The sequence below is a fragment of the Marmota monax genome, unplaced genomic scaffold, assembly GCF_021218885.2.
Source record: "Marmota monax isolate L192 unplaced genomic scaffold, Marmota_monax_Labrador192_F-V1.1 WCK01_AAM20220418_F8-fsc00023, whole genome shotgun sequence".
Taxonomy (NCBI): Eukaryota; Metazoa; Chordata; class Mammalia; order Rodentia; family Sciuridae; genus Marmota; species Marmota monax.
Window position 1 is genome coordinate 15,387,509 of NW_026692907.1, and position 24,507 is coordinate 15,412,015.

The window sequence follows — 24,507 nt, forward strand, 5'->3', positions numbered from 1 at the left end:
CAAGGTCTCACTAGGTTGCTTAGCACCTTGCTTTTGCTGAGCTGGCTTTGAACTCACATCCTCCTCCCTCAACCTCCCAAGCCACTAGGATTATCAGGCATGCGCCACCATGCCTGGCATTCCTTTACTTTTGATATTCTGTCTACAATGCCATTCTTCTGTTCCTTGTCTTCCTAAATTCTCCTCCTCCTTCAAGACCCAACACAAGTGAAACCTCTGCTAGGAAGTGTTCCCCAATCCTATGATTTAGAAGCCAAATGTCTTTGTTTATATGAAATCTTATGTGCACTGCTAGACTAACACTTACCTTCTCTAACTAAATATTTCATACCCTTGTCTCCTCCTCACTATGTATTTTTTGAAGCTATGAACCTAATTTATCTTCATATTTAAGTGTACCTAACAACTTAAATTCAAAATGCCATTGGAGCTATCTTAAATGAGTTAACTATCAGTCACAGAAGAAATGCAACAAGTATAAATGCTATTGCTGCTTTCAGCCTACATTCAAGCTTTTGCTTTTAGTTTACTTCATGAGTATGTACAAATCTTTGACAGTCCTATCAAGGTTCTTCTGGATAAAGCCATAGCTTAAAGAAGAGACAGGTGGGTAAAGAGGAGGAGGAGGGGGAGGAGGAGGAGGAGAAGGAGAAAATTGGTTGAAGGGAAATAAGAATTAAAGGAATAGCTCTCATATTTAAAAGCAATATAGCAAACATTGACTCTTCCCAACTTTCAAACTTAGAAAGGTAGCCTAGTATCCTGCTTAAGAACATGGTCACTAGATTTAGACTGCCTGCACTGATTCTTAACTCTACCACATAACAGCTGTGTGAATGTAGTGTTGTGTTTAACTTGCTGTGTTGTCCATCTATAAAATAGAAATAATAAAAGTTCTTCACAAGATTGTTATGAGGTTCAATTGTGCAAATATAAATGGCAACATGTAAGTGTTTGATAGAATAAATAATCTAAGTGAAGATATACTTACCAGTTAGAGATAAAATGGGATTTCCTTTCTATAAATGCTGCAAAATGCATGTTCTCCAGTTGTAGACCATTTTATGTTTTTCTTCCATGCCCACCACCAAGCAGTCAACAATGGTCTCCATATGTCTGATTGGCTACTTGTTTCCTTCTCAGTATATTTCTTCAACTATATCTCTACAAAATCACTTTGGAACTTAGGAAACATTAAGAATTTTAAGCACTTTGGTATCTTGTATTGTAATCCAACAATTTAAGATCTTCTGTAATAATGTCATCTAATTAGCTTGTTTCCTTCCCTAACTTCCTCCTGGTTTCATTTTGAATTTTTTGTTAAATTCTTATTTAGAGTTCAGTGAGCCAAAACTAAAACTCATGGTCCTATAAAACCCAAGGGTAGAATTGAATCAATAGGAACTATTTAGGAAAATTGCCCAATCATTACTATGTCTCCATACCCCAGCCCCCGAAAAAAATTAGTTTTGTATTCAGTAGATCTAATTATCCCCTTTCAACTGATATAGTAACTGAGGTGGGAGAGATGATCTCACTTAAAGAATTCTCACTGAAGCATTCTTATATGTTCTTACAATTAGGGTGCAATGCTTCCATCTAGAATACAAGGTTCTTATGTGGTCATAGAAGCCTACCTCATAGAATCTCAGGGCTAGACACGGGCACAGTCTGTCACATGAAGAGTGAGTCTGCATGGACACAAAGAGGACCAGACCTTTCCGATCCTGGCTTTGATTTCCATTGTCATTGTTCCCTGTCCAATCTTCAGCTTTCTGGTTTTCTTCCCCTGGATTACTGCACCTTCTAATTTGCTTACCCCTAAAGTTCCTCTGCATCCTTCAAATGTTGATCCTTCAAAATGCCATTGGAGCTGTCTTAAATAGGATCGGATGCAGCTCTAGTGTGCAAATCTTGGCTTGCTCCTTATTAGTTGCAGAATGATCCCCTAAATCTTCAGAAGACATACGAGGCCATTCAAGAAAAGACAGCCTAAGATCTGGCTCAATTCCCCTTTCCAATGATCTCCCATCATAGCGTTTTTATCTTCCGCAGTATTCTACCCTCCTTCCCTGGATATTCCCTACCCCTTTTCCCACCATGTGCTGTACTCATGCTTTTTCTTCCACTCAGAATGTTCTCTCTTCCTGAATTCCAGTCGCAAGCCTACTCTATCAAATCCTGGTGTAAAGGTGTCCTCTTAAGAACTCTACTTGGCGTCTACTCATCCCTTGCCTTGTGACAGTCTGTTTCTTATGAGCTCCTGTTGCACTCTGTCCCCCATTGCCACACGCAGCACACACTGTTTCATGTTAAAGAGATTCACTCTTTGACACATCTCTTCTCCACTGTCTTGAGGCTCATTGAAAGCAAAAATTGGGTTACCCACCTCTGAACCTCAGCGCCAGGCAGAGCATTTTAGAACTATCTGAATCTGAAAAATGACATTTTAATTTGGAGATGTCCCTGAATATAACATTTTAGGAATAAACATTCCGATTTATCTGTAATGAACAATGTTCTTTCATGATTTACGGGATAGAGGATGAAACATGAAACAGTGAATTATTACACAATGTGGTTCTTGCCAAATCTAAACTCAGTAAAACTGTTTTGAAAGGAAACTCAGATTTATGTTCTTAATTACTGGATCAGCAATGACCATTTCTTGAGGGAAAAAAAATATAGTGAAATAGAGAACTTGCCAATTAGGACCCAATACATTTCCAAAATCACTCTTGTAGTAAATCGAAGGTCTGTCCACATTGGACTTATTTCAGCATCAACATATTAGCACAACAGAAGATGAGTCATTACTAAAATAATACAGCTTTTAAAAACCTACTTTTAGGGACACTATTTTATTTTAACAGTGTGCACCTTGGGGACTGAAAAGAAAAAGAACAAAACCCAGGGTTGTCAATATAATAAGCTCCCTTGAGAAGGCTTCTTCAGCAAGTTCTAAACATCTCCTCTTAATAATTCAGGGAAACCAAAAAAATCTCTAAACTCACAAACTGAAGAGCAGAAGTGAGCAATTATCTAGAAAATGGAAACATTAAAATTTACTTCCATTTTATGGCTTTATCAGTTTAAACATTTATTCCTTGAGGACAAGGCCCCTGCCTTGTGTTTGTATCTAACATAGACTCTAAACACTATCCTGAGACCACAGTAAGTCCTCATTTTACTTCCTACATGGTTAATTTTTTACTCCATAATGAAAAAAGTGGTGAATTCCTGCACTTCATATTCCAAGTGCAGACACAAAGGAATCTTCTTTTCTTTTAAATCTAAAATGTTGATAAATGGTCCATGTTATAGACTGAATTATACTCCCATCCATCTCATATGATGAAGCTCTAACCTCCAGTTCCTCAGAATGTGATTGTGTTTGGAAAGTCCACCTTGAAAAAGGTCAAGCTAAAATAACATTGTTATTGTGGGTCCTGGTCCTTATGACTGATGTCAAGTAAGAAGAGATTAGGTCAGAGATAACATACAAAGACCTTGTGAGGACAGAGAGAAGGCAGACACCTGCAAGCCATGGAGAGAGATCTGGGAAGAAGTAGCCCTGCCCACACCTTGATGTCTGGTTTTCAGCCTCCAGTTTTGAGAATATACAAATTTCTGTTGTTTACCTCCCAGCCTTTATGACCTGCAAACTAAGGTAGCCATTGAATAGGGAGAACTAGTTAAAAATTTTGTTATAAAAAGAGGTAACTGTAAACCTGGTCCTATGCTCAGAGACATAACATACATTTTCTCTCTCTTTTTTTTAACGTGTATTAAAATTTTATTTGTTTTAAATTTGTTCACATATGATGACTGACAGCTCAAGACATAACATACATTTTCTTGGCCCCTTTTTGTTATAAGAGAAGTTGAGAGAAAGCTTACTCTTCATTTTTAATCTTTACTACAAATTGTCACCAATTTGAGATTAAAAGAGAAGTTTCCAAAGGGGGAAAAAAATAAAAGGATTTTTAAAGGTATGGTATACAGGCTTTGGTAATATTGTGAGCAACCAATAAGGATAAGGATTCGATGAATTAATTGGCCAACTCGAAATCACACCATAATTACCAACCACAAGAGTGATGAACTCCTGCCAACCATTCCAAGTATTTTCTGTCTTGGGCAAGTTGGGAATGCATCAATTATGTGCCCTTGAGGGCATCTCCCACGTCTCGCCCCGCCCCCAGTTCCCCTGCCCCTTCCACCCGGTTCAGAAAGTAGGGAGCCCAAGTCGAAACACTTTATGCTGCAATGAGTTAAAGCCAAAATCTGGGACAAAATTGAGGCAGCTCGGTAATGTTAAGAACAGGCAAAGGGGTTTTCTATCTGCCCCGCCTCCCTCAGACCCCACCCAGGTGGACACCGCGCCTCCCCCATCCGCGCTCTCCCCGAGACCCTCCTGCCGGGGAGCGGGTGGAAAGATTCTCTCCTACCTCCCTACAAATGTTAATCTCCAGATTTTCCAAACAAACCGCGCGTCACTTTCTCGGATGGCTCGGAACTCCCCGCAGCGCTGATCCGAAAACAACGCGCGTCCTGTGTCCATAGAAACAGTTTCGAGAGCTCGTCCCCTCTCAAAAGTCTTGAGACGTTTGCCCGCATACTTTTGTCACTAAAGGCCAAAGTGATTCACCAAATACTCATGGGCCTAAAGCCGATTATGCTGAAGGAGTGGAAAGAAGAGAGGTCAGGAAGAAAGAAGAGCAAGGGAAAAGAACTGAGGGACAGTTAACGTTGCTCCTCTCTATTGTCACTTCTTCCTCTTGTATTTTCCTGGAAAGGCAGAATTTCAAAAAGAAGAGTAAATATACAGCTTGCAGGTTCAATGGAGGTCGATAGCCTATCTTTGAATAGTTGATAGGATATGTTTTTTCATGACTGAGGAAGTGAAAAAAGAATATATCTTATTCACAAGGCCAAGAAAGCACCCATCTAATTAGTATTATATAAATTGTATAGCAGGTGTGGGGACACCCACACACACACACCACAGAATCATAATACCAAACGGACTGACTTGAAAACACCTTCTATTTGATCAACAATAACAGGAAATTTCTGTAAAATATCAGTTACATTTTTACTCAAGAGTTATCTTGGTAAGCATTTTAAGAATATACCTTGTCTGATACATCAAAACAAAAATAAAAAAAGAAAAGTTTTTTAAAATAGCATTAATTACCAAAAAAATAAGTCAGCACTAGTGGCGATGCAAGAAACTTGGCCAAAAAAAAAAAAAGTGTGTTTGTGGATCTGTAGTAATCAAAATTTGACAGGGCTGGGAATGTTGAGGCCCTGATTCTGGGAATTCAACAAATGAGATTGGGACTCTTGCCCCAAAAAACAAACAGAAAAAGTAATTGTGAAAAGCATGAAAGAAACTTTAATCAGTGTAGTTATCCTGGGAGACAAGGGAAACTGTGTCCTTATCACTGTTATCCAGGGGCTGACAATGACTTTGAGATCTTGTAGAAAGGAGAATAAGGTCAAGGATTGGGTGTTTGCACAGCTGGAGGCTTTTCTTCCAGCTGCTGATGCAGATGATATTGGTAGATGATCTTGGTCAGTAGTGGTCTCCATCTTTATCTTAGGATTTGGCTATCAGGCTCTTGTCACTATGAGAAAATTGCTGTTGCCTTGTACATAGTTTTGACTCTTGTCACAAGATATTTATCCATCAGACTTGTTATTCTGGAATTTAAAGTGACTCAGACTATAGGAAATAGATATAAAATGGAGGCAGAGATGCTAAGTCTTTAATCCTGCTTTTAATTACCTATCAGACAGTTGTAGGCAAAAGTGAAAAGTTTAAGTCTTTGTTTCAGGTTCAATCCCCATCTCTCTCTCTCTCTCTCTCTCTCTCTCTCTCTCTCTCTCTCTCTCTCTCTCACACACACACACACACACACACACAACTACAAGTTGCTAGTCATAATGCATAAAAAAAAAATGGAATCAGTTTCTTTCACATACTTAATGTATAAAAATACAATAGTAAAAAGTATAAGGTAGTTTGATTCTATAAATTAAAAAAAACTATATTCATTTAAGAACAATAATTTGTACAGAATTGGTAACTACAATGTAGTTGATTGTGGTAATTTGCCTAAGATTATTATGCCTTCAGCTCATAAATTGATACAGAGATGAAATTAACCTCTTCTTTTTTCCTTCCTTCCTTCCTTCCTTCCTTCCTTCCTTCCTTCCTTCCTTCCATACCAGGGATTAAACCCAGGGATGCTTAACCACTGAGACATAACCCCAGACCTTTTTTTATTTTTTTAATTTTGAGACAGGATCTCACTAAGTTGCTTAGGGCCTCACTAAGTTGCTGAGGCTGGCTTTGAACTTGTGATCCTCCTGCCTCTGCCTCCCGAGCTTCTGGTATTACAGACATGTACCACTGCACCCGACAAAATTAGCTTCTTAAAGGAAAATTAAGGTAAAAATGTTAGCTACTCATCACTCTGTAGTCAGTAAAATTTATAAAGCGTGAATCTTATATAAAAATCTTAGAATATTGTCATTTTCTTAATTAATATTTACAGAACATGTACTATGTGCCAGATATTTGGCTAAAAAAAATTTAAAAAATAATATGACACTAGACATCTATCTGCTTTCTCAGAACTATTTCTGCACCACCAAGGCCACCTTTGTGGAGTTCAGCACCAAAGCCAAGATGCCCATTTTGGGTCTGGGCACCTGAAGTGTACTCCAGTCAAAATCAAAGAAGGTGTGAAGGTGGACACTGATGCAGAATATCTCCAGATAGATTGTATATGCATCTATTAGAATGAGAATGAGGTGGGAGAAGCCATTCAAGATCCAAGAGAAGGTTATACCATAGGAAGACCTCTTCATTCTTAGAAAGTTGTGGTATACCTTCTTTGAGAGAAACCTCGGGAAGGAAGCCTGTCAGAAGACCTTCAAGGATCTAAAACTGGACTGTCAGAACATCTGTCTTATTCACTGGCCACAGGGATTTCAGCCTGGGAAGGAGTTATTCCCCAAAGATGATAAAGGCAATAGCCTCATCAGTATATTAACATTCTTGGATGCCTGGAAGGTCGTGGAGGAGCTGGTAAATGAGGGATTGGTGACAGCCCTTGGTGTCTTCTACTTCAATCACTTTCATCTTGTGCAAGCCTGGACTCAGACCTGAACCAGTGACTACTCAGGTCGTGTGTCACCCATATCTCACCCAGGAGAAACTGATCCTGTACTGCCACTCCCAGGACATTGCTATATCAGTCTAGGACTCCCTGGGCTCTCCAGATAGCCCTTGGCCCAAGCCAAAATACTCTTCACTTCTCGAGAATGCCGGTTAAAGAGATTGTTACAAAGAAAAAAAAATTCCCTGGCCCTGTTGGGAAAAGTATAAACGGCAGCCATACCCCAGAGAAAAAACCCCAACATGGCGCCTAAGCACCTCTTCTTCCTATCTTCTTCTTTTCTGCAGTGGCGCGAAAAGTTCCCGCCCGTGTGAACTCTCCCGCCGGCGCCAATTTCAAATCTCTCTGGCGGGGAATCTTAGCCCCAATGAGAATTAATTCCTGGGCTCCGGAGCTGATATCTGAAAGAACTTGCCAATGAACGGTTGCCTGCCATTTATCTAAGCCCTACCATCTCCCCCTTAGTTCTATATAAGCACACTGCTTTTTGCAATAAAATTGGAATTCTCCCGGCGAAGTGTCTTTGCGTGGGGAATTCTTTCAGGCCCAGATTCTGATCTTGTTCTAGATCCAGAGGCACATGGTGGTGATTCCCAAGTCTGTGACATGGACATGCTTTGTTCAGAACTTTCAGGTCATTGACTTCAAATTGAGTGATGAGGAGATGGCATCATTGTCAGCTTCAACAGAAACTAGAAGGGTCTGTGTCCTGGCTGACTAGGCTTTTTTGGTGGAATATCCCTTCAATATCAAATACTGCAGCTCAACTTCCTGAGGGGATTATTTGGTGGATTCTTCTCTTCACTGAAGTGGATATGGCTCCCCCTGAGCCCTAGTGTAGCTAAGCTTATGTGAAATACTGTGTCCAAACTTGTCATAGTTCAGAATCTAGGCAAGGTTTCTTTTTAAGTTTTTTATTGGTGTATTATAATTATACATAATAGTTGGATTTGTACATGCACATAAATTGTTCAATCTCCTTCCCTATACTATTCCTTTCCCCTTTCTTCCTCCCTCCCCCTAGGCAAGGTTTTATTTAGATCCACATTAAACCAAGAGAACACTATCACAGGAAAGTATGACTCAAATGAGCAAATGACAATTTCTTCCACTTAATTTTGATCTGATCAAATGTTAAACATCCAGAATTCTGATAACACTACAAAGATTAAAAGAATTTTAAAAAGATAATAAAAATTAATAATATCTCATTTCAGCCTTCATTTTCACTAATCCTTAATCCCCAACTAGTACCTATGGAAAATGTATTTATCTTTAGTTTTAGAAATCATTGTCACAGCATTTTTGGTTGAAAGGTGACCCCAGCAAGCCATTGAGATGATAATGATTATGTTAAGATGCGCATTCAATTGGAGATTAGACCCCTGCTGTCTGATTAGGCCTACCTGCTACTTTGGAGCTCTCACGGGACTCCCAGAGAGTTCCCATTGGTTGGGGAAGTGCGGTAGGAGGGAATTCCGGAGGAGGGATTTCCTGTTGGAGTAGTGTGTCCGGGGAGGAGCCACGTGGTATGGTTCGGCATTTTTTCCCGGGAGTGTGTGTGGAGCGTGCTGGTGGAGTTCAGAAATAAAGTTTGTTCCTGCGTCAGTGGCTCGTGATTTGTGCCCAGCCAGACTGCAGCACTTCTCAAGACTGTCATTACTTTTGCCACCAAGTTCAGGGTTCTCAAACCCTGACTAGAGCCCTCAGGTTTGACAATTCACCAGAAAGACTCACAGAAATCATTGAAAGCTGTTATATTTAGGATTATAGTTAATTGCAAAAAAGGACACAAATGAGAATCAGCCAAGGGAGGAGGCTCATAGGGCAAAGATCATTGAGTGTGCTGTAGAAGTACCAAGCACGGAGTTTCCCTCAAGCTCCTTCGGTGGAGTCAGGACAACTGGCTGTCCCAGAATTGTCATGCGACCAGGGAAACTCACCTGAAGGTTACAAAAGTTTTTAGTGGGATTTCATCACAAAGTCCTGATTAGTTGATTCCTCACATGGTTAATGAGTTTCTAGGTTGACTGATATCATGTGACCAAAGCCCTCACCTTAAGTCACACTATTCATCTTTCTGCAGTGGCCAGTCCCCTCCCTAAGATTGTGCAGGTGTGGTTGGCTCCCCACCCTGAATTACACTGCTAGGCTATTGTGTGTGACTCAAGGTGCCCAGCAAACAAAGATCTTCCTATTAGGCTCAACAACCCCAGGGCCCAGTTTATTTCCCAAAAGCCAGGGTAAAGGTCAAACTTTCTCTCTGAGCAAGAGATTATATTCTACAAATTCTTTACTAAACATCTTCTATATATGGTCCACTATTTAGTAGCTCAGAATGGTGAAAACCCCCACTTTCTGCCCTCTCTGAAGAAGGCAGCTTATTTTGCCCTTTCCCCACACAGATTATGAGGTCTGGGAGAAGTGACAATATTTTTCAGCTTTCCGATTGTCCTTTTCACACCTTTATTTGCTTTTTATTTAAAAAAAGTCACCTCTTGTGAGGTTCAAACCATCTCCTCATACCTACTTTATAACAAATTCCAGTCATTTCCATTTTCACTGGGAACTTCCTCAGTTTGAGTAGAATAAAATGCAGAAAAAATACAATGCACTCTTACTTTTATAGACCCTCCCACCACTTGATGGCAGTATACTAAAGTTTAGATGGTTGAAATTTTAGAAATTTTAAAATAGTAATAACTTGAAATGACACCAAATAGCTCATGATCAAAGCTGCAAAGCAACTCCCCCCAGATGTGCCCTTTTCCAGTCAGAGGGTAAGCTACTATCACTATGTTGTAGGTTTTCAGAAATACCCTTTATTGAGCTGGGCTGGAGTCATGTGTCGTAGCCAGCAAGTGTGAAGCCCACCGTCAACAGTACACGTACTTTGCTTCTCCACAATCTATAATGAACCTATTATAGATTCATGCAATTGCTACTATGGAGCAGGAAACCACTGGATTAGTACTTAACACTTTACTTTGTATGTGTCTTTATTTTTTGAACCACTTTTACTTTGTATGTGTCTTTATTTTTTGCTGCTCCTGAGGCCTGATTTGTATCTTTCTCATTAGCATTCCTTATAGAAACAAGAAGATCTTTCTTTGGTAAGAGAAGAGTTGCTTTCCTAACTCAATGCTGACCAAAAAAAAAAAAAAAATTGATTCTAAATGCTGATAATTATAACCTGATTTTTTTTCCCACTTTAGTTACGCTTGTATTTCTTCTTTTTTTTTTCAATTTTTTTTTGTAGTTGTGGATGGACCAACCGCCTTTATTTTATTCATTTATTTTTTCATATGATGCTGAGGATTGAACCCAGTGCCTCACACATGCTAGGCAAGAGCTCTACCACTGAACCACAACTCTATCTTGTATTTCTTCTTTATTTGTACTGGGGATTGAACCCAGGGACACTTTACCACTGAGCCACATCCCTAGACCTTTTTTTATTTTATTTTATTTTATTTTGAGGCAGGGTCTTGCTAAGTTGCTTAAGGCCTCAATAAGTTGCTGAGGCTGGCCTTGAACTTGTGAAACTTCTGCCTCAGTCTCCCAAGCTGCTGGGAATTACAGGTGTGCCACTGTGCCTTGCTTAATAATGATTTATTTTAAAACTATAAACTAAATTTATTTTAAAACTATAAACTAAATTCAATTAGCTTATATCAAAAAAGTTAATATCAAATAGTATTATTATCATGAACTAAAGGAAAAATTAAATATTGGTAAGTTGTTACTAATTATTAAATGATTAATGCTGTCTCAAACTCCCCTTCTATTTCCTTTTGGTTTCCTCCTACTAATTTGGTTATGATAGGAACAGAGAGCTGCAAATGTTGGGAACATGAGGTTAAAGGAATAATTCTATAAAATGGGCCCACTGTACTGACCCCACATTCTTTTTTTCAAGAAGCAAGTTACCTGCAGCCTGCCTGGCTTAAGTGGACAGATTATGTCACATTCCTCAGCAAACTACCTGTGATCTATAGGAGAAATGAAGGTCCAAAATAATGTTGATAAAAGGAACCCAAGTTACTGAAGTGGGAGACTTTTGTGACCCTTTCACAGACCAGATCTTAAAACACAGGGAGATGAGGATAATTTCTCCTAGTATAAAATATGTAAGGATTTATGGCAAAGAATCCAACTAAAAATCAGTCAACATAGGCCAAAGTGACCTAGAATTGTCTTGGCAGTGGGGATTTTAAAGGCTGATGTCATTCTGCTGTCAGTCAAAAGTCAAGAGGTGGATATGGGTGGAACTCTCTGGAAACTTCTCTGGGATCCCCAATAAAACTGGAGAGCAGGGGCTGGGGTTGTGGCTCAGTGGTAAAGCGCCTTCCTGGCATGTGTGGGGCCCTGGGTTCAATCCTCAGCACCACAAAAAAACAAATAAATAAATAAAGCTATTGTGTCCATCTACAAAATACAAATAAAACAACAAGAACAACAACAAAACAAAAAACTGGAGTGCAGGAAAGGCACACTGTCCCCCTCCTCTCTAAGAGAATCTACTCTTTCCCTTGACAATGTCCCCTTTCCTTTTTCCTATCTCTTCAATAAACTCATGCCTGTTACTTTGATTGACATGTCTGAAATCTTTCTGACTTACTCACAAGAAAAAGGGTTTCAAGGCTGGAGGTGTCTTCGTGCTGCCTCAGTTTCCTGGAAGGCCCCAGCCCTGTAATAAGTATATCTATGTGGACTCTTTTTCCCCCCTCTCACTTCTTAAATGTTGATAATCTCTAGGGTTCCATCCTCAAAATTCTTTTTCCTTGAACTTATTTACCTACCCAAGGTGACCTTGCCCATGGCCAAGTTTCAAAGCATCACCTATTTGTTGATGATTCCTGGGTTTAAGCTCTTGGCCCCCACCAGTCTCCCAAACTCCATTTTTGTCTTGTGACTGCCTAGGAAGGATCTTCTTTGGAGGTCCCACAGATGTTGCAAACTCAACATGACTACACATTCACTTCTCCTCCCTAAGCTTGCTCCATTCTCCTCCTTTTTCCCTTTTCATGTCACATTCAGAATGAAATATTGGAATCATCTTAAGATGGCTAATAATAACATAAAATATTAAGTGCCTACCATCCTAGGTTCTCTGTATTTTATGGACATTTAATTTTATTTAATTTTCAAAAGAATTCTATTAAGTGAAGATTGCCCATAGCTACAGAGCTAGTAAGAATAGGAACTAAGATTTAAACCCAGACAGCATGTTTCAGAGTCTTTACTGTTAATCTACACTATTAATGAAAACAACATCAAATATTTGTATGTTTCTAAACATTTTCTCACCTCTCTTGCAATCACACTGGGATTGTCCTTCTAGATATGGACAGGAAAATGGGAATGGAAGTGATAGTGTCTCTTCCACATGGTAGTTAAGAAACGCTACTCCTCTCACACTCCCCATTCCCCTTAGTTAGGGTGTCAGAGAGGAAACAATTTCCTCTTAACCCTCATAAGTTCATAGTCAGGACAGAGCCCTGTAACAAAAGGAGAGATTAACAAGAGAAGGACAACCACTTTATTGTAAGTGCACAGTGCACCTCACACAGGAGCAACCTCAACGAAAGGCAACTCAGAACAGTGGCTCAGAACTCTGCCTTACACAGTATCTTCCACAAAGAACAATGAAGAGAAGTGACAAACAAGGGAAAACAGGTTTAGGTCTCCAGAGGTGGACACCGTGGGCAGGTAGACGTATGAAGATAAACCAACTCTGAGCTAGTGAGAGTTGCCCCATATGATAACTTCTACCCTTCCTGGTAGAGACGGGAGGAGGGGACTCCTTGCAAGTTTATGTTCTGCTTTTAGGGAAATTGAGGGAGGGCAGAGGGCTTTTCTGCTCAAAAATCTTCATGTCAGTTGGGATTGACATATTCTGGCTTCCTATAGTGGCATCCTTAGAGGGCAAGAATTCCAAGCAGATAGCTTCAAATGAAAAAAAAAAAAAAAGCCTTGAGGTTAAACCTGAGAGAGTTCAGGGTTTGTTGTGACCACAGAGTAGCTTCACCTATCCTAACTGAGCACTATGCCAAAAAAATCTCTTCTCCTCTGTCCACATCCAACTAATCACCAAATCTTCTCATTCTTCCTTTACTCTTTTTCCCTTCTGTCACTGTGCATTGCCTTAGTCTAAACCCTCACAGAGTCTCAGTTGGGACCCCTACCTACATCTTCTAAGTAACTGAACTTCCTCCATTCTCAGCTAACTCCAATCCATAACCCAAAGTATAGCTAGAGTGAGCTTTCTAAAATAATTTTCTATTACTATCCTGTCCTTAAGAGTTCTAAAAGGCTTTCCATTCCCCATCATAATACCAACTGTCCAAGTGAGCTACAAAATCCTTGACAAGTTTGGTATAGTGAAGTATTTCATTGGCCACTCTCCCCAACCCAAAATTCATCCCATTCGGGTCCCTAAATGCACTGTATTATGCTTTCTACTATGCTGCTTCTTTTGAGAATGCCTCTTCTTACCTAATGTGCTGGGTGAATATTCATATGCATCTTTTGAAACTCAAGTTAGTTGTTGCCCTTTAGGAAAAAAATCTTCTTTCACACCCTGTTCCCTCTCTTCTGTGCTCTCACACCCCACCCACTTCTTTTCTAGCTCTGACACTACTGCATTGTGGTTGTGTGCTCCTATGTCTGTGCTCATTTCAATGACTATGTCATGTTCCTTTTAATATCTTCTCTACTATGCACAGTGTCTGCTACACATTGCATAAAACATCTGTTCAATGAATTAATGAATACAGGAATAAGTGAATAATATTTTTAGCTTTAATGTGTTTTCCAGATTGCCTGTTGGGAAAACAGAATCAATATAGCTACAAAGCTGCATTCTCTGACCATGGTAGCTGGTTTATAAAGGGGGCTCCCAGTGAGCCACACCTCCAGATAGTCACACCTTTGTATAACACATTCCCACTGCTGACCCTCACCTCAGGTCACTATAGAAGCTATTGTCATGAATTGTGTTGACCTCTTTCATTTCAGAGTCCCACAGAGATCATAGTGAAATAATCTTTCATATTTACTCACATTTTTATTGTACCCCTTTCTAGGACTTAGGTATGACTCCACAGGGGCTGGGCCAGAGTGGTAAACAGATTGTAATAGTTCCATATCCATAGCCATTACTTATCCTTTATCCTAGCTCATTATCCTTAAAGCATACTTCTGTGCCATGACAATCCCTTGCCCTGGATTGAGGATTTTTCAAGGAAGCTCCAAGGTCTTTCATATAAACAAATCCTAGGATATGAACCACCAACAGACTTTCAGATGTATCCAGAGAAGCCGGTAACCTAAGTGTTCAACCTGCCCACACTCTAGCTAGAGGTATTTACTATCTTTGTTTTCGTTGTTCTAATCAGTTATACATGACAGTAGAAAGCTCTTTGATTCATTGTACACAAATAAAGCAGAATTTTTCACTTCTCTGGTTGTACATGAAGTAGGATATCTACTATCTTCATCAGTGCAGAATACTTCTCCCCTTCCCACTTTCATCTGCTAACAGCTACTCCCCACCTTGGGGAAATTGTTCTTCCCACTTTCCAATTAGTTGCGATGGGAATGCTGATTATGTGTATCACCTTACTCTTGTCCATAGGGATAGGAACAGGATCTTGTTCTGGTCAATCATAGCACCTCATCTTTAGAGAAAGGGATTGTTCTAAAGGGTGATTAAGTCTCCAAGATAGATCATTCTGATCCTTCTCTGAGATATTTTCAAGGGACTCTTTCTTTCCTGAGGCATAGAATGAGAAAGTTGTAATCCTGGGCTTTCATGGACAAAACACTTGGAGGAGACAAGAAGTTTAGCGGATGAGGTACAAATGGTGCCAAGTCTTGGTCACGTGAGACCTGAAGTTCCTCTCCCTGAGGCAACTGAAGTTATCTGCTCCCCTCAGAAATTCTACCAATTCCATAACAGACCCCATTCTTCTTCCATTCATTCCCACTTTTTACTTGGTTTGAGTTGGATTTTTGTCAGTTATAATGAAAAAAATCTGACTATTGTAAACACAAGCACATTAAAATAGTGAAATCTTTTTTCTTATTTTTTTACTCATAAGACTCTAATATTCAAAATGGGAGAATGACAAAATATCGAAAGCTGCAGTTGCAGCATATTTAAGGAGTTATCTAGTAAGAAATCACCGTGCTATACATAGCTTGCATTACTGTGATCTAATGAGGTTAAAAAACTCTTTAAGAAAAGGAAATTAGAGTTTTAGAGTTTTTAAATAATGGGATAAATTTATAAAAAACATGGGCTTTATTGAGGTTAAATGACAATTTTAGAAATCTCAGCTTTGCCAGTTGCAATGGTACATGCCTGGGAGGTTGAAGCTAGTGGATGACAAGTTCAGTGTCAGCCTCAGCCACTTAGCAAAACAGTGTCTCAAAATAAAAAAAAATTAAAAGGGCTGGGATGGTGGCTCAATGGTAAAAGCAACCCTGGGTTCAATCCTTGGTATGGGGGAAAAAGTTTCAGGTTTGCTGTTTTCTCTTGCTACTTTAATTTGAAATTTGGGAATTTGAAAAAGAGAACATATCTAAATTTTTTTCATCCACAAAAGAAGTGATACATGATAAAAAATGAAGTAGTGACATTCTTTGAAAAAATATATATATATACTGAATAATAATATGATTCTCTTGTGCTCTGGATTTAATGATCCTTTCTATTGTTTTTTAGAGTGAAACATGAATAAACATTTAACTTTAATATATTGAAATATTCTTTAACAGCAAATGTTATTTAACAACTAGTCCATATTAATAAGAAAATCTGAGCAAAATATAAAGGTTCTTATATATGAGGCTGTAGTAAGGACCATGCAGGAAATATGTCAGATAAGTCTGAAGAAGACAAATTAAATTCATCATTCAAGATTTACTCAATGAAATGAGAAAGTAGCAATTTGACAACCTCATTTGTACTATAAATTGCCTTTACACATGTTTACAAATGTGACCATTTTGGCTCCAATTATGTGAGGAAAAATAAAGCACATGGGAGAAATATTCTGAAAAAGATAGTCAGCTACTGACTGTTAATAACTCTTCCTCATTATAATCATGGAGTCATACCTGAAAATTGTGAATGATGAAAATTACATTCAAGTTTTTGGTGCTTAAACTGTACTCTAATAGAATTTAACAATGATCTACATGGATACCACTACTGCCTGAAATATTAAATGGAAATGCTCACATTAATTACTAGAAGATTCTCCCGAGAGAAATAGTTGACAAAACAAACAACTGCTTTTTTTCCCCCCCAACAGAATTTTGGTCTGGTCTCAAGTATAGTGCTGAAGACTTCAATGTTATACTTTTTTTTTTTCTTATGTAAACTTCTGCTCCATTTAACTTGAGCTTTTTTCCATTTCATAATGGCATTCAATTTTTAGTGTGGAAAGGAGAAAAGCATTGAACTCAAGGTAGAAATTTTGCCATATTTCACATTATCCCCATAACCAAAAAACTAACATTGAACACTTCTGTGCCAGACTCTTCAATGTACATTTTATAAATGTAATCATGTTTAATTTATACACCTATATGGTTTATATTATTATCCACATTTGACAGAAGAAAACTGATAGCGAAAAAGATTGGTGACTTGTCTAAAGGCATTCAAACTGTAAATGGCCAAGCTGAATTTAACCTCAGATAGAGCTGGCTCTGGAATGTTTCTCTCAACCATGGGCTGTTTCACAGATTAAAAAAAAAAAAAAAAAGTTTAAAAGTTTAAGTAATGGCCTACTTTTATTATTAGCAATTAGAAAAAGAGATGTTAACTTGGAGTGTTTAAGGACACTCTTTGAAGAGAGTATATGGGCAAAAGTATATGGGTATTGTTTCAGTGAAACTCGTCAAGTTGTACAATTAATATGCATTAACAATTATAATTTAAAAATTAAAAAGAAAAGGACAGTGTTTACTCATATGTGCATTTCCTAAAGTATCCTATCACATGTTGTATACATAATAAATATTCAGCAAATTTGTGGGCAATTGAAGTAGTCCCACACCCCATTCTGTAATTCCAGCAGCTAGAGAGATTGAGGCAGGAGGATTCCAAGTTCAAAGCCAGTCTTAGCAATTTAGTGAGGCCCTAAGCAACTCAGCAAGACTCTGTCTCTAAATAACAAATAAAAAAGAGTTGGGATTGTGGCTCAGTGGTTAAATGTCCCTGTGTTCACTCCCTGGGTATCAAAAAAACAAAAACAAAAAAAAGAAACAGTTATGGTCCATCATGCTGAGTTCTATTTTTTTTTTTTAATCTGTGAAAATATTTTTAACATTAAGAAAGAGTTCAAAGTATTTTCCCCTATGGATTGGTGAGAAGTGAGTGGAAGAAATTTTTATTTCTTCTATTATTTCTATCATTTATAGCAATTGTTACAAATTTTTCATTAAAGCCAATAATGATGATGATAATAATAAAAATAAATGATACTAAGTTTCATTATTAATAATAATTGTTATTTGTGCATTTCAGGTATGGTCTTTTCTTTGAATCACTTAAAGTTGAATGTCTATTTTGAAAAAGATGGAAGAAGAGAGAAGGGGAGGTCAATGGGATAAAAACTTTCTTCTCCACTTAGAATTGAGTTTGCATTGGTGAAGTGAGTACATCACTAGACCTGTCAATAATTATCTTCAGCTGCATCATAGTCTACAATTGTCTAGGAAGGAGCCTCCTAGGCATGTTCCTTCCCTTAAATTTTTCCTAATCTTTTAATGAGTTCAGTGTTTTAAAATATTTTAAGATTATCAACATGTAATGTAATAATCCTTAAAAAGAGATGTTATAAAAAAGTAAAAATAATCATACTTCCATAATCCAAAGAAAACAACTATTAATATTTTAGAATGTTTTTTCTATATACAGTTTTTGTTTGACTTTCATAGTCGAACTCTAGTCCTGAAGTCTTACAAATGTTTTCCTTGAGTATTTTTTTAAAAAGCTTTTAAAACTAAATATTCCCTTGCATATTTAAATATTCATTACTAGCTAGGCAAGGTGATTATAGGAATAATCCCAGTGGCTTGGGAAGCAGAGGAAGGATGAGTTCAAAGCCAGCTTTAGTAACAGTGAGGTGCTAAGCAGCTCTTCTGATGCCCTAGATTCAAACCATGCAAAAATAGGCCCAAATATCCTCTGAATTTTCTAAAATCCAGACTACTTAATCATGGGCAGAAACAGAAGTCTTTCAGTGAACTTCAACTTTCTAAAGCATACATACGTAAGGTGGGGAAAGTCTAGAGGCCTGGTAAGTTTAAAGCGTCCTGATTAACTACCCAAGGAGGCCTTGTTAGAACTAATGTTAATCTAATGTTAACTAATGTTAATGTTTATCCAATTTTGGTAGCCTGGAGCCATTATACACAGGGCGTGGCACAGTGCGGAGAGCTGAGCCTGAATGATACTCCTCCTCATGATTGAAAGAATGACTCCTGTGAATGCAGGTTCATTCTCTGAGAAATCAAATGTAAGAAAGGGCATGTGTGAAAGTTGAAAGTCAGGAAATGGACCCCTTTTTAATTTGAGCAGTCTCCAAGATCTGGAGTTGTCCATGGATGATTTTGAATTCACATCCACTTCTTGGACTTCTTGTCTGGAGTTCTTGTCTTAGGAAACACGGCAAAGCCAGTCTTTCCTGTACACCTTACAGTAAGCGTGTGTGGGAGTGACTCAGTCTTCATGGTGCCCTTCCCTTCCACAGAGCTGAAGGGGCTAGAAGGCACTTGCAGCTAAGAATTGAGCAGCTGCATGTGGGCAGTACTACCCTTTGGATGAGCCAAAAGATTGACAGTATTTTATACTCTTTAAAGAATCTACATAACGGAGACGCAGGGTTACAGCGCTGCAGTTTCTGCCAGACGCGCAAGCACCGCACTCAGGGCTGAATTCTGGGTTCGAGACGGGGAAGGAAGCGGTCCATCTCGGTTCTCCACACCGGTCAGACCACAGAGGAGGCCAGCAGCCACCATGTTGGTAAACTGACGTCACCACACCTGTTTTTGACTGACCGCAGCTCATTCAGCCATAGAACAGGTAATTTCAGGCTGCAATTCGCCTGCGGCTTGCAGACAGATTGCTAGGGTTCAGCGCCTGGGGGCTTCTTAAAATCTGATCTTATCGGAGTGAACACGGAGCGCGGGGCAGCCGAGTCCCGGCTCCCGGAACCGTCCCGGAACCGCCCTGGCTCCGGGCTGCGGAGCCTGCGGAGGCTGCTTCTTGGACCCTGCTAATATCAGAGCAAACACGAAACACCAAGAAGCCGAATTCCAGCTCCCGGAACTGAGCCCGCGGGGACTGCTTCTTGGAGCTTACACTTATAGGAGCTTACACCGAGCACAGAGCGGCCGAGTTCCGGCTCCCGGAACTGTCCCGGAACCGCCCTGGCTCAGGGCTGCGGAGCCCGCGGAGGCTGCTTCTTGGACCCTGCTACTATCAGAGCATACACCAAACACTAAGCGGCCGAATTCCGGCTCCCGGAACTGAGCCCGCGGGGGCTGCTTCTTGGAGCCTACACTTATAGGAGCTTACACCGAGCACGGAGCGGCCGAGTTCCGGCTCCCGGAACTTCCCTGGACCGGGGCTAGGAGCCCGCGGAAACTGTGTCTCGGTCCGGGTCCTGCTGAGGGCAGGTCAGGACTCACCCATTGCTTGGGTTGCCTGGCAAGGGGAACGAAATGCTGCCATTCGCATAGGATACCAACATGGCAGAGATCTGATGTCAGCAGAAAGCGGTGGAGGAGAGATCTTCATCAATACCAGCGGTGACATAAGCAGTTGGTCTCCTGGTAAGGGGGGTGAGGCTCAGTCACCCGAGTCTCCTCAATTTGTCCTCGAGCCAGAGGGAAGGAGCCGGGCCGCCGCCAGCCCCCGGAGCAGGCCCAGCGGCTCGCCAGCGTGGTGACCGCGTGACCCCAATTGGAGAGGGGGCGGAGCGGAGCCGCCACCCACACCCGCCAGGTGGGCAGACCCACGACCCAGTAGTACATGGGCGTGGTAGGAGGGGCAGGGCAGAGCCGCCCTTCGCGCTTGCAAGGTAAACAGACCTGTGACAGCCTGGCGGGTCAGGCCCAGTGGCCTGCCAGTGTGGTACACACGTCACCCCAACTCGAGTAGGGGCAGAGCAGATCCTTATCCCACGCCCGGATCAGGCCCTGCCGGTGTGGTGGTCACGTGACCCCAATTGGAGTGGGGGTGGAGCGGAACCGCCACCCGTGCCCGCAGGGTGAGCAGACCAGTGATCAACCTGCAGATCAGGCCCAGGGGTCCGCAGGCGTGGTAGGAGGGGCAGGGCAGATCCGCCGCCCGCGCCTTCAAGGTAGGCAGACCTACAACAGACCGGCGGATCAGGCCCAGGAGCCTGCCGGCGGGGTACAAACACCACCCTAATTGGAGTAGTGACAGAGCAGAGTCGCCTCCCTTGCCAGGAACAGACCCAGCATCCTGCAGGCGGGGTAGTCACGACACCCCAATTGGAGTAGGGGCAAAGCAGAGCCTCCACTCGTGCCCGAAAGGTGGGCAGATCTGCGACCGACCAGCAGGACAGGCCCAGTGGCCTGCTGGTACGACAGACACGTCACCCCAATTGGAGTAGGGGCAGAACAGAGCCGCCACCAGCTCCCAGAACAGGCCCAGTGACCTGCCGGCGTGGTAGCCACGACACCCCAATTGGAATAAGGAGAGAGCAGAGCCGCCGCCCACACCTGCAGGAAAGATACGCAAGCAGTATGAAAAGACAAGGAAAGAAAGGACCACAAGCAATGCAGGTCAACGCAACTTTAGAAGAGGTAACAGCTGCAGCAGATGGAATGTCAGATAAAGAATTCAGGATATACATGCTTCAGATGATCTGGAGTATCAAGGAAGACATTAAACAGCAAAATCAGACAATGAAAGATCACTTCGACAACGAATTACGCAAACAAATCCAGGAAGCAAAGGATCAACTATACAGGGAGATAGAGGTTATAAAAAACAAGCAATCAGAAATCCTAGAAATGCAGGAAGCAATAAACCAACTTAAAAACTCAATGGAGAATACTACCAGCAGAGTAGAACACTTAGAAGATAGAACATCAGACAATGAAGACAAAGTATTTCAACTGGAAAAGAACATAGACAGCTCAGCAAGACTGTTAAGAAACCATGAGCAGAACATCCAAGAAATATGGGATAACATTAAGAGACCAAACTTAAGAGTCATTGGGATACAGGAAGGTACAGAGCTCCAAACCAAAGGAATGAGCAGTCTATTCAATGAAATAATACAAGAAAACTTCCCAGACTTGAAGAATGAGATAGAATCCCAAATCCTAGAAGCCTACAGGACGCCGAATGTGCAAAATCATAAGAGATCCACACCTAGACACATTATAATGAAGATGCCCAACATACAGAATAAGGAGAGAATTTTAAAAGCTACAAGAGAAAGGAAGCAGATTACATTTAGGGGCAAGCCAATCAGGATAACAGCTGATCTTTCAACACAGACTCTGAAAGCTAGAATATCCTGGAATAACATATTTCAAACACTGAAAGATAATGGGTTCCAACCAAGAATTGTGTATCCAGCGAAATTAAGCTTCAGGATGGAGAATGAAATTAAAACCTTCCACGATAAACAAAAGTTTAAAGAATTCGCAGCTAGAAAACCATCTCTTCAAAACATCCTAGCCAAAGTATTACAGGAAGAGGAAATGGAAAATAACAATGAAAACCAACAGTGGGAGGTAGGACAGTAAAGGGGGGGGGGAAACAATCAAAGAGGAAAACAAACAATGTTTAGTAACAGAAATAAACAAATATGGCTGGAAGAACAACCCATATCTCAATAATAACCCTAAATGTTAATGGCTTAAACTCACCAATTAAGAGACACAGGCTAGTAGAATGGATCACAAAACAAGACCCAACAATATGCTGCCTACAGGAGACGCATTTGATAGGAAAAGACATACATAGGCTGAAGGTGAAAGGTTGGGAAAAATCATATCACTCATATGGACTTCGGAAACAAGCAGGCGTGTCCATACTCATATCAAATAAAATAGATTTCAAGCCAAAGTTAATCAAAAGAGATAAAGAGGGACACTACATACTGCTTAAGGGAACCATACACCAACAAGACATAACAATCATAAATATTTATGCCCCAAACAATGGTGCAGCTATGTTCGTCAAACAAACTCTTCTCAAGTTCAAGAGTCTAATAGACCACCACACCATAATCATGGGAGACTTCAACACACCTCTCTCGCCACTGGACAGATCTTCCAAACAAAAGTTGAATAAGGAAACTATAGAACTCAATAACACTATTAATAACCTAGACCTAATTGACATATATAGAGTATACCACCCAACATCAAGCAGTTACACTTTTTTCTCAGCAGCACATGGATCCTTCTCAAAAATAGATCATATATTATGTCACAGGGCAACTCTTAGACAATATAAAGGAGTAGAGATATTACCATGCATCTTATCTGATCATAATGGAATGAAACTGAAAATCAACGATAAAAGAAGGAAGGAAAAAGCATACATCAATTGGAGAATGAACAATAGGTTACTGAATGATCAATGGGTTATAGAAGACATCAAGGAGGAAATTAAAAAATTCTTAGAGATAAATGAAAACACAGACACAACATATCGGAATCTATGGGACACATTGAAAGCAGTTCTAAGAGGAAAATTCATTGCTTGGAGTTCATTCCTTAAAAAAAGAAAAAACCAACAAATAAATGATCTCATACTTCATCTCAAAATCTTTGAAAAAGAAGAGCAAAACAACAGCAAAAGAAGTAGAAGGCAAGAAATAATTAAAATCAGAGCTGAAATTAATGAAATCGAAACAAAAGAAACAATTGAAAAAATTGACAAAACTAAAAGTTGGTTCTTTGAAAAAATAAACAAAATCGACAGACCCTTAGCGATGCTAGTGAAGAGAAGAAGAGAGAGAACTCAAATTACTAGCATACGGGATGAAAAAGGCAATATCACAACAGACACTTCAGAAATACAGAAGATAATCAAAAACTATTTTGAATCCTTATACTCCAATAAATTAGAAGATAGTGAAGGCATAGATAAATTTCTTAAGTCATATGATCTGCCCAGATTGAGTCAGGAGGATATAGAAAACCTAAACAGACCAATATCAATTGAGGAGATAGAAGAAACCATCAAAAGACTACCAACTAAGAAAAGCCCAGGTCCCGATGGGTATACAGCAGAATTTTACAAAACCTTTAAAGAAGAACTAATACCAATACTTTTCAAGCTACTTCAGGAAATAGAAAAGGAGGGAGAACTTCCAAATTCATTCTATGAGGCCAACATCACCCTGATACCTAAACCAGACAAAGACACTTCAAAGAAAGAAAACTACAGACCAATATCTCTAATGAACCTAGATGCAAAAATCCTCAATAAAATTCTGGCGAATCGGATACAAAAACATATAAAAAAAATTGTACACCATGATCAAGTAGGATTCATCCCTGGGATGCAAGGCTGGTTCAATATACGGAAATCAATAAATGTTATTCACCACATCAATAGACTTAAAAATAAGAACCATATGATCATCTCGATAGATGCGGAAAAAGCATTTGACAAAGTACAGCATCCCTTTATGTTCAAAACTCTAGAAAAACTAGGGATAACAGGAACATACCTCAATATTGTAAAAGCAATCTATGCTAAGCCTCAGGCTAGCATTATTCTGAATGGAGAAAAACTGAAGGCATTCCCTCTAAAATCTGGAACAAGACAGGGATGCCCTCTCTCTCCACTTCTCTTCAACATAGTTCTCGAAACACTGGCCAGAGCAATTAGACAGACGAAAGAAATTAAAGGCATAAAAATAGGAAAAGAAGAAATTAAATTATCACTATTTGCAGATGATATGATTCTATATCTAGCAGACCCAAAAGGCTCTACAAAGAAACTATTAGAGCTAATAAATGAATTCAGCAAAGTGGCAGGATTTAAAATCAACACGCATAAATCAAAGGCATTCCTGTATATCAGCGACAAATCCTCTGAAATGGAAATGAGGACAACCACTCCATTCAAAATATCTTCAAAAAAAATAAAATACTTGGGAATCAACCTAACAAAAGAGGTGAAAGACTTATACAATGAAAACTACAGAACCCTAAAGAGAGAAATAGAAGAAGATCTTAGAAGATGGAAAAATATACCCTGTTCATGGATAGGCAGAACTAACATCATCAAAAT

The 24,507-nt window shown here is 39.9% G+C and overlaps 1 protein-coding gene and 1 pseudogene across 2 annotated transcripts in view; one reads left to right on the forward strand and one right to left on the reverse strand.

Moving 5' to 3' along the window:
- Positions 1-4,834, reverse strand: part of CUNH1orf141 (chromosome unknown C1orf141 homolog) — a 67,701-nt gene extending 62,867 nt beyond the window's left edge. The window contains exon 1 of one of the 2 annotated variants that reach the window (XM_058581580.1): positions 4,452-4,834. The gene's annotated coding sequence lies outside the window, so the exon portion shown is untranslated. Of the gene's footprint in view, positions 1-991; positions 4,312-4,451 lie in introns of those variants that run through there. The other variant, XM_058581579.1, reaches the window with a different exon arrangement.
- A 1,782-nt stretch (positions 4,835-6,616) lies between these two features.
- On the forward strand, positions 6,617-7,914 carry LOC124096878 (aldose reductase-related protein 2-like; annotated as a pseudogene).
- The last annotated feature ends 16,593 nt before the right edge of the window (positions 7,915-24,507 follow it).